This window comes from Capsicum annuum, chromosome 6, assembly GCF_002878395.1.
Source record: "Capsicum annuum cultivar UCD-10X-F1 chromosome 6, UCD10Xv1.1, whole genome shotgun sequence".
Classification (NCBI taxonomy): domain Eukaryota; kingdom Viridiplantae; phylum Streptophyta; class Magnoliopsida; order Solanales; family Solanaceae; genus Capsicum; species Capsicum annuum.
This window is the reverse complement of record NC_061116.1, coordinates 195,173,402-195,185,312: the sequence shown is the minus strand read 5'-3', so window position 1 is coordinate 195,185,312 and position 11,911 is coordinate 195,173,402.

Below are 11,911 nucleotides of genomic sequence, written 5' to 3'. Positions count from 1 at the left end.
AGTCTAATGTCTTACCCATGTTGGGGAGAGCTGTTCTATCCTTGCCATCGGAGTAGAACCTTTTTGCTTTGTAGTGATCACTAACTTAACCCACTTGGGGTGTATCAGAAACCTATTGTGGCTCATAGTTCTGGGGCGTGAAACCTCAAAATCAAGCCCAACTCAGTGCTAAATACTACTCTCATACTAGAGCTCAGAACTTGTAATAAAATCCACTTTAACAGTTCAAAGATATATACATATATAATGGGGCCAATTATGCCACCCATTAAATTTAACCACATTGAGTGGATTCCTTTATTTAAACTTTGATATACTATCTTCATTAAGTTTTTAAACTTCAATGACATGGAAATATCAACACCATTTCCAAAATACTATGAAACGTATCAAAATTCATTCTTGGACCTTCTAGCATGCATACATGTTCAAGAAATCTCAATTTAAAGTGAGTATTATTCATAGATTCAATCTTAAGGGTATTCAAAACATCACTCATGAAGGAAAAAGGAAATTCATATCATTAATATTCACTTCAAAACATAGAATAAGTAAAATATCATACAACTCAAGGATTTAGAAACTTATAAATTCATAAACTCAAGATAAAGTAATTTGGGTATCAACCCACTTGCAAAAACATGCATTTCTTTGATAAAAATTAATATTTTGGGCATAAGAACGAAAGAGTGTTCTTTTTCAAACTCCACATACCTTAAACTTGGAGCTTTTGGCTGACCTATTGACCTTAAGTTGCAAATCCCGCAATTAGTAGGTGCTTCTTGTAGCCCTCAGGAAGGAGAATCTGAATCTCGAAGAATTAATGAAAACCTAAGGTTGAATCTTGAGATATTTGAGTTTTTAGGTTGAAACCCTAATGGAGTTTCTTGAGAGATTTTGATGAAAATACCAATATTTTGGTGTTCTTGGGATTAAATCCCATGTTTAAGAGGATAAAGGGGTGGAAGTTACCATATTTTCGCTTAATGAAATGGAATACAAAGCTGAAACTTGGCCTGGGTGATTGCCAGGGCAACGCCCTGCCTAGAGCACAGGAGTACCCAAGGCGGCGCCTTGGCTAGAATAGTGGGGAAGCCTGGGCAGCACCCCGCTTAGAGCGGGGGAGAACCCTAGGCGATGCCCCCTTATTGCCCCGAGCTACTGGAATTGAACACCAAACATTCCCTTAAGCTCGTCTAAAAATTCCAAAACTCACCCTAAACGTGCTACGACCTTTCCCCATCGTAACACAACTAATAAAACAAGAAACGGAGGTCAGGAAGGTCATGAAATAATTTCACAAATATTGAAGGCTAAAAAATAAGCTAAGTGTTGAAACACTTAACTAAAATTCTAGGTGTTAAGCTTTTCTTGACTTGCTTCGAGGTTCTAACAACAACAAAACCTTACGGGGTCTTACATTGGGTCGTGACACTAAGTTTTGCCCCTTACTAGAAATTTGGCTCACTATGTTATCGCTGTTACAATATGTGCTAAATTTTATATTTATATTAGCACATAAACTTGTTGCATGGCTACAGCGCCGCAAAGGCACAACTCAAAATATCCCATAAAATAGGAGGGGATAGGTTCATTCCATGGAAACAACCTCAGAAGAAAATATAGGATAAAACTGTATACAATAGTCCCATGTGGTTCAACCCTTTTCCAAACCCTGCACATAGCGAAAGTTTTAGTACACAAAACTGTCCTATGCTTATAAAAGTTTTCTAACACTGAATCTTGATAACAAATGTTCACGTAACAATTTTTTTTTCATAAACTGCTTAATTTTTTAAAAACCTAAGTGGAAGCCTGAAAACATAATTAATGAATTATGCATAAATGGGCCCTTTAACTTAGCTTTAGCTGACATCTATGCCCTCCAACTTTGAGTGTGCACAAGTAGACACATGTATCCTACATGAAAAATCTCACGTGATTTACCATGTAGAATGTGTGCACCTCACATGATTTGTCATGTAAGAAACGTGTGTCCACTTGTTTAAGTTTATGAAAGTTTAAATGCCTACTTACTTAGGCGCTCTCAAAGTTGGATGACATAGATGCCAACCGAGGTAAGTTAAGGGGCACATTTATGTATTATGCCTAATGTACACATCTGGATAATGGTATGATACGAACATCCATGGGGTTGTTTTCAAGGTCTTTTTGTTCTTGTTGAATTTGGATCCCTTTCTTAAGCACCTCAAGATTAGGCAACTCAGCTATGATGTCCAAGTACGACCAACTTAGATAAGTTCTTTCCAACTTCAACTTCTTGAGCGTCGCTGGGATGATCACTGGATAAATGACTGAACTCCAACTAGAATATTTTTTTTTAAACTCAACGTTTCAAGTTGCTGTAGACGGACAAGATTGTTGAAAACTACGAAACTAAAGTCTAACCAAAATCATCATCCAGTTACCACAACATAAATTGCTCATGAAGGAGAAAAAGTACATCACAATAAGAACTAACAAGCTAGAAGACATTACAACATAAATTTATTGAATCATCTTGTTGTTGATCCTCTACTTGTCTTCTTTTTCCCAAAAGATGCTCCAAGAATATAAAACCTTCTTCTTACATTGTAAAATCTCCCAATTCTTACTTTGTGTCTTACTATAGCAAAGCAACATAAATTAGAAATGTAAAATCTCCTATTTACAATCAAATCATGTCTATTAAAGTACAAAAATATCAAGAATATTTAGCTTATGAGTACATCATTGTATATATTTTTAAAAAGATATTAAAAGACGATTATGTAGTGATATCCCTCAATTATTTATGTACTTATAAAAGATTTCTAACACTGAATCTTGAAAGTAACATATATTTTTTTGCATAAACTACTTAATTTTTTTAAACCTCAAGAGGAACCCTCCAAAACAACACAATTATTTGGGTACATATCCTTGCACCTATAATTTTAGTCTCTTCATACATTATAATTAATCATTTTGCATGCCATAATGCTTCACATGCAAACTGTAACACCCCATACTTTCGGATTAAAATTTAGACCATTGTTCCTACGCATATAGATCTGAACTAAGAAATTCCTTTTTAAAATATGTGTGATGATCAGTCATAAATGGTAGGAATACCTTTTAGGATGATTTGAGGTCACAAAAATCCCCTAACTCTAAGACGCGTTGAAAACATATCTATCGATTAAGTTTTAAAGGATGTTTCAACTTGGGTCAAATTCCATCGAGCATAACTTTTTGCATATAATGAGTTATGGGGACTACTATATATCAATTCAAAGATATTCTAATTAGATTTCCAACGATACCAATTTTGCCTTAATCCAATACCCAAGTGAAAAGTTATCCCTATTTTCGTGAGAGGCAGTAAGGGTGTGCGATGGGCAATGCGCCGCCCAATCAAACTTATGTGATTGGGAGTGAGAAGCACACTTATATGTATTCCATAAGGTGTACGACGTACAACTTAAGTTTTACCATGGGTTGTGCACCGCATACCTCACTTCCAAGTGCCAAAAACACCCCTATATATGTCTATAACACGGGATTTAATCCCCAATTATTCAAAATCCTCTCACTTTCATCAAAAATTGGTCAAGAACACTCTTAAGGGTTTCAACCTAAAGATCAAGATATCTCAAGATTTAACCTTCGCTTTTCAATAATTCTTTAAGAATCGGAATCCCCGTTGCGAGGGCTACAAGATGCACCCACCAATCGTACGTATAGCATCCCAAAAGCTACAGTTCATTCAAAAGCTACTAATTTAAGGTACGCGGGGTTTTCCTAAAATCTCATGGGCATAGAATCATGTTTTTGAGAAAAGGGTTTTTGATTTATGAATATAATCATGTTTTAGAAGTTTTGACGGTATTGCTTTGGTCTTTAGACCTTCCCCCAAATTGATTGATAAATTATATATATACGTATGTATGTGTTTAAGGATGAAGATTCAATTGAGAGCATGAATTATAATGAACCCCTCTCTTGTTGTAATTTTTTTCCACCTTTCGTATGATATGAATTGTTCTAAAATTGCATCTTGAAAAGCATGTTATGAAACATCATGAATAATGTTATGTTTGAAGTATGATTTCAATTTCAAAAGAGAGAGGATTGTTTGTATTGAAAAATGTTGAAAATACATATAATGAATGAGTGCATGAGTTTTGCCAAAAAACATATGACCACCTTATGTTTGAAGAGTTCTTGCATAATTTTGACTTATGCTTCGGAACATGAATTCTCTTTGTTAAATTGCATGTTTGGGTGGTCTGAACTATGTTTTTATAAAAGATCATGCTTAATGCATATGGCTTAGAAATAGGACTTTGAAGTCTTGGTGTGACGACACCAATTCAGATTATGCCATGATAATTCAGGACAGAATAGAACGCATGTTTGAAATCTGACTTTTCAGATGTTGAAACTAAAAAAAATGTATGATTCAGAACAGGATAAAAATGGGCATAAAGAGAGATTAGGTGGTTCCCCAAAGAAGGTATAGGTTCAGACAACCCGTTGCCTAAAATCCTGATTTGCCGATCCGTGTATATTATTATACGCTAGCCTAGAGCCTTGTGGTGTATCAGACTCAGACACTCCAACCCTTGCGGCACACTTGGGTTGGGAGCTTCTCCGCCGATTCAATGGTGGATTCCATATAGCCCGTGGAATATCAAACTTGTAGGGGAGTGCCACCTTACAAAGAAGTAATACAAAGATCAGATTTTTGCATTGGCAAGAATGATTTATGGTTTTCAAAAAGTGCCCATGTGTTTTAGAACTATTTCATGTATGACATTTTTGACAAATGCTCTCCAACTATTTTATTTATATAAAAGCTTTATTTTGGATTTATTTGCATACCAGTACATCTGTATTGACCCCTCTCCCTCCAAGTTCTGAGGCTCAGTCTAGGGGTCCAAAAAAGCAAGTAGATTTTAGCAGACAAAGTTGCAGCATTCAGTTGGTGAGCCTTCTCTATTCCAGGAGGCCTATCTTTTCAGATTTATGTCATTTATTTCTGTTTTGGTCTACTGGGGACCTTGTTCCAGTTTCAGACAGTTGTCAGATTTTCTTGTAGTAGAGATTTTGCAGACTAAGTCAAATGTTATTTAGATATAGTTGATTGACATTTTCCATACTTATGATGATTTCAGAATTAACCATGTTTTCGTAGAAGATTATATTTCTGCATATTCTTTTATTCTATGAATGTTGTGCATGATTACCAGATATAGAGGGGCGTTTTGGACCTTCATGGTTCAGGATGTCCATCACGGCTAGGCCCTAGCTCAGGTCGTGACACAAACACATCAGCTACCAATCAAAATAAGGGAATGAGAGACAGAGTGTCTTGCTAATTATATACTTACGTGGATTGAAGATTCGAACATCAACATGGTTGTTTCTGAGGTCTTCTTATTCTTTTTGAATTCATGTAGCAGATTCGTCAAGTTTGGGAAGACAACTTCTTAACTCAATCAGTCGTTATGAGTGGACGTCTGGAAACTCAATAGGTATCTCTTTCAAATTCTAGAAATCGCTAAGCATGAGGTGCTCAAGGATAGGAAAATTATCATCTGTGGCTTTCCAGTACTTGACATCATTATTTGTAATAAACAAAAACTTCAATCAAGTAAATCCCTAAATATTTGGATATTCTTTGCCCGAACAAGCATTATGAATCATTTCAACACCTCAAAGTTAGGCAACTCAACTATGAAGTCCAAATTCAACCAACTTAGAAAAGTGTCGTACAACTTAAACTTCTTGAGTGTTGCTGGAAAAGATTTTGCACTGTTCACTGGCTTAAGGATACGAGAACAACCTATAAAACTCAATATTTCCAGTTGCTGCAGATAGACAAGATTTTTGTGTAGCCTAAAGTCCCAAAGATTATTGTGAAGCCCAAAGTCCCAAAGATTGTTCCACTGAATTCCCATCTTTTAACATTCTGAATCCCAGAAATAACCTCCTTGCAACAACTGGAAGACAAGTAAGAAATAGTTTGTATGTTTGGAAACCCCATATGACTCCCATTGTCAACACATACGGTTGGGTGATTTGGCAGATAAATTATTCTCGCTTTGAGATGCCTTAATTGCATTAGTCCCCAAATTTCCTCGGGAAAAGTTATAACTGATCCACTAAACCCTTGAACAATGAATGTCTGCAGATTCTGTAACCTGCAAATTTCTGGAGGTATGTCTAAATTCCCATTGCTGAACAATGCTAGGTACCTCAACCAGATGAGGCTTAGCATCTATACAGGGAAAATACAAATCACACCATCTCTCAAGTCCAAGATTTTTGAGTAATTTGAAAGGAGTAAGCTGTGATTAGAGAATAAGAGTTAAAAAATAACCACCAGAAATACAAATAGATTGGCATTTTGAATGAACATTTCCCCTTTGAAATTCTGTCAAGCATAGGTCAAATATTAGATCATGAACCTTACATGATCTAATTTTTGTTTCATCTCAACTTTTCTTGTAGACAAGAACTAGACATCCATTGATAAGATCTTGTAAACACTGCTCAACCTTTTCTTCCAAGTCACTTTCCAAATTCAGCAACCCTTCAGCCATCCAGAATCTCATCAATTTCTTATTGAAGGCTTTTATGAAACTGTTTCAACATGTATATGCATCACTATATTCACAGCATCTGTGTATGCAAATGTACAGAGTTACTGTTCCATTGGGTAGGTAGTTAGTTGGTTAGTTGGTGGTTTGTTGAGTTAGTTACAGAGTTTGTTAGGCAAGTGGTTAGGTTGTTAGTTGGTTATGCTGAGCTGTCAATGAGCTGGAGAGAAGTCACTCAGCTTAACACTGTCTATAAATAAGAGCAATAATCAACAATGTAAAGATGATGGATTAATAAAGTTGAGTTTCTCTTTTACACTTTCCTCCATTGATCATGAATGGTTGAGCTGTTTTACTAGAATTTCACATGGTATTAGAGCCACAAGCTCAGTACTGAGAAGATTCAGTTCACTTCTTATTCTATTACCTGCAGATTTTGAGAAATTTGTGTGATCTCTATTCTTCTTCTCCTCGATTCAATTCTAAATTTGTGCGATCTCTGTTATCGGCTTAATCTTCTTCTTCTCGATTAAACTTTATTATTGATTCAATTTATTCAGCCATGGCTCCTAAGATTGATCAAAGTGATCCACTTTTTATTGGCACTTCAGATAGCTCTAATTTTGTACTAGTTTCCATTAAACTCACTTTCCATTAAACTCACTGGATCAGAAAATTACAACTTGTTTCAATGTTCATTGCACTCTTAGAAAAGAGAAAGTTTGGTTTTGTCACTGGATCTTGAAGCAAGGAATCGTACATGGAGGAACTTCATGAGCAATGGGAGATATGTAATGCGATTGTTTTATCCTGAATTATGAACACAGTCAGTCAGAGCCTATTATCTGGCATTGTTTATGCTACCAATACTTGTGCAACCTGGGAAGATCTGAAAGAGAGATTTGACAAGGTGAATCATATGTGTATCTATCAGTTGCACCATGAAATTAATATGTTTTCTCAAGTTACTAGTTCAATTTCAGTTTATTTCACCAAATTGAAAAGTTTGTGCAATGAATATGATGTGTTAGTTCCTAATCCTAGTTGTGATTTCCCTAAGTCTAAGGAATATTCAGATCATATGTGTCAATTGAGGCTCTTATAGTTTTTAAGTGGCTTAAATGAGTCTTATGATCAAGCTCGGAGACAAATTTTACTCAAGGGAGTAACTCCTACTATCAATCAATCTTATGCCATGCTTGTTGAGGATGAGATCCAGCATTTCTCTTGTATGCTTACTATACATGATAGATCAGAACCACTAGCCATGCAGGTGAATCGAAATTATGGTTCTTATGGTCATGGACAAGGAACTTCCACCTACAAAGGTAGAAAATGTGACTATGGTCACCTCTCAGGTCATACCAAAGAGAGTTGTTATAAACTAACTGTCTATCCTACAGATTGGAAGAATAAAAGGAAACAACAAGGGTATATTGTTGCTAATCCCAGGTCATATAGTAATGGTAATAGCTATTCTTCATATGGTAGTGGAAACAACATATCTGGTAAGCCCTCTTAAATAGCTAATGTGGTAGCAGGCCAAGTTGAGTTTGTTGGTTCAAGTCATGATCAAGGACTTGCATCACTAACAAAAGGCTCACATATTCAAAGATGAAGAATACTCTAAAATTATAAGCATGCTGAACAAGGACACCAAGGACATGAAACAAGTCAAGATGACAGGTATAACTACTTGTTTTATGTCCAAAACTTGTTTTGACAATTGGATTGTGGACTCAGGGGCTACACATCATGTAGCTGCACACAAACACATATTTAGAAATAGTACAATCCTAGCATCAAGTCAAAAGGACAAACTACACCTTCCTACTGGTGATGAAGTAAAAATTTCTCATACTGGAGAGGCTTATATGTTTGCAGATGGTGTGATCAAGGATGTTATGTTTATCCCAGACTTGAGACTTAACTTACCATCTGTTGCTAAGATAAACAGGGAACTCTCTTGTTTTGTTTCTTTCTATCCTGATTTTTTTGTCTTTTAGGACCTCTTCAGTGGCAAGGTGAAGGGGATTAGTAGACAAAAGGGTGGAAGGAGAATGGAAAGATAACACCTACCCTGCAGTACTAAAGCACAACAAGATCATTGCAGAAGTTTCTGTTTCAGGTTGCACACTATGGCACAAAAGACTTGGACATCCATCCTCACAGGTTCTGAGATTATTAGACCTTTTGAAGAATCATAATGATGTAGATAAGCTGAATAAATGTACAGTATGCCCACTATCCAAGCAAACAAGGTTATCATTCCCTCATAGTACTTCAAAATGTTCAAACTTTTTTGAGCTTGTACACATGGATCTTTGGGGACCTTATAGAACTTTTACTTTTGATAATAAGTACTATTTTCTAACTATGGTTGATGATTGTAATAGATACACTTGGGTACATCTGTTACAACTTAAGTCTGAAACCATAGTAGCTATTAACACCTTCATTTCTATGATCTAAACACAGTTTAGAGTATTAATCAAGACCATAAGGTTTGACAATGGGATTGAGTTTACCAATTCTCAATGTCATGCATTGTTCCAGTCTTTGGGTATTTTGCATCAAACTAGCTGTTCTCACACTCCACAATAAAATAGAGTTGTGGAAAGAAAGCACAGACAGATACTAAACATAGCTAGAGCTCTAAAATTTTAGTCCCATTTTCCAATCAAGTACTGGGGATTATGTGTGAAGGCTGCAGTATACCTTATGAATAGGTTACCATCCTCAGTTTTAAATGGTAAAAGTCCTTTCCATCTATTATTCTTCAAGGGCCCCCAGCTATCCCATTTAAGGGTGATTGGTTGTTTGTGCTATGTTACAATAGTTTCTAGAAATGATAAGTTTTTTGAAAGGGCAAATCCTATTGTGGTAGTAGGTTATTCAGAGTCTCAAAAAGGGTATTTACTTTTGGACTTGCAATCCAAAAGGTAGCTTTTTAGTGGAGATGTTATGTTCCAAGAAGACACATTCCCATTTGATCCATCACAAAAGGATTTATAATATGCAACAACTTACAAAGCTAGTGAAGACATCAATGATTTCTTAGTCTCCACAGCTGATGATGATGTACCTGCTGAACATAATTTTCTTGATGATGAGTTTTTGCAGATACTGCTGCACCTGATCTTCATATACTTGACACAAGTAATAGAGCAGACATAAGTAATAGAGTAGATAGTCCAGTTCATCAATCCTTGACTCAAGCTTCTACCAACAGTCCTACCAGAGTCATTAGACCATCTGTGTGGATATATGATTATGTTGATACATCTAAGATCTAGAGATGTAAGCATCCCTTATCCAACAGCTTGTCTTACAAAAAAACAAGCTTTACTTATCAATGTTACTTGTCAAAGTTCTCCAATTTAATTGAACCCCAGCACTTCAAACAAGCTATCAAGGATGAAATATGGGTGGAAGCTATGAATTTGGAAATACAAGCATTAGAGGCTAGCAATACATGGATTATTATTTATTTGCCTAAAGGTAAGAACACTGTGGGTTCTAAGTGGATATACAAAATAAAGTATCTTGCAAATGGGGAAGTAGAAAGTTTAAAAGCAATATTGGTAGCCAAGGGAGCCAAGGGATATAACCAACAATAAGGGCTAGATTATCATGAAACATATTCTGCAGTTGCCAAAATGGTGATAGTTAGGTGTGTAATTGTTGTTGCAGTATCTAGAGGTTGGACTCTTCATCAGATGGATGTCTACAATGCATTCTTACAAGGTAATCTTAAAGAAAAAGTATATATGGAGATACCAAAAGGTTTCAGAAGATAGGTGGAGCGTAAGGTCTGCAGGCTACTCAAATCCCTGTATGGTCTCAAGCAGGTTTTCAGACAATGGAACCTCAAACTAACTAATGCCATACTTGATGTTGGTTTCACAAAAAGTGCAAATGACTATTCTTTATTCACTCTACATCAAGGTGCTAATACAGTGATAATTCTAGTATATGTTGATGACTTACTCATCACTGCAAGCAACAACACTCTGATTGATGCAACCAAAGACAAGTTACATAAACAGTTTAGAATGGAGGACTTGGGTGATCTCAAGTACTTCTTAGGTATTGAGGTCATTAGGTTAGCCTCTGGGGTGATATTGAATCAAAGGGACTATATCCTTTGGAGTCTAATCTCAGTTTAACAACACTTAAATATGATCAATTCACATGTGTACAAGGAGATGATTAATTGTCTGGTGTCTCTTCTTATAAAAGACTAATATGCAAGATCATGTATGCTACCATCACGAGACCTAATGTCAGATTTGCTATCCAAAGTCTCAGCCAATTCATTCAATATCCCAAGCAATCATATTGGGAGGCTATTATTAAAGTAGTAAGATACCTTAAGGGTTTAGTTGGTCAAGGTGTTTGGTTGAAAGTTGATTATTCTACTATTCTCACTTGTTGATGTGACTCAGATTGGGATGCATATCCTAATACTAGACGTTGAGTCACTGGCTATGCTATTTATTTTGTTGGCTTTTTGATTTCTTAAAAGTCCAATAAAAAACACACTGTGTCCAGAAGTTCTGCTGAAGCTGAATACAGAAGCTTGGCTTCAGCAGTTGCAGAAGTAAATTGGTTAGTTGGCTTATTCCAGGAACTTAATAATCCCATTACCCTACCTATTTCAGTGTTTAGTGGCAGCAATTCAGCTATACAATTGGTCAATAATATTGTGTTTCATGAGAAGACAAAACACATTGAGATAGATTATCATTTCATCAAGGATAAGATCAAGAATGGCTTGATACAACCTACTTATGTTCACACTCATGATCAAGTTGTTGAACTTCTTACCAAGGGTTTAAGTCTAGCCCAACCTGTATGCTTATTCGGCTAGCTTGGTGTGCTTAACATAATGCACCCTGCAGCTTGAGGGGGATTGTTTCAATATGTATATGCATCACTATGTTCATGCATCTGTGTATGCAAATGTATAGAGTTACTGTTCCATTGGATAGGTAGTTAGTTGGTTAGTTGGTGGTTTGTTGAGTTAGTTACAGAGTTTGTTAGGCAAGTAGTTAGGTTGTTAATTGGTTATGCTGAGCTGTCAATAAGCTGGAGAGAAGCTCACTCAGCTCAACACTGTCTATAAATAAGAGCAACAATCAACAATGTAAAGATGATGGATTAATAAAGTTGAGTTCCTCTTTTACATTTTCCTCCATTGATCATGAATGGATGAGCTATTGTACTAGAATTTCACAGAAACTTTCGATGTGTCCATATATTTGAGATTCCTTTGAAAAATCTTGAGCCAATGATTCCTATGATGCTTCTATTTTTTTCCA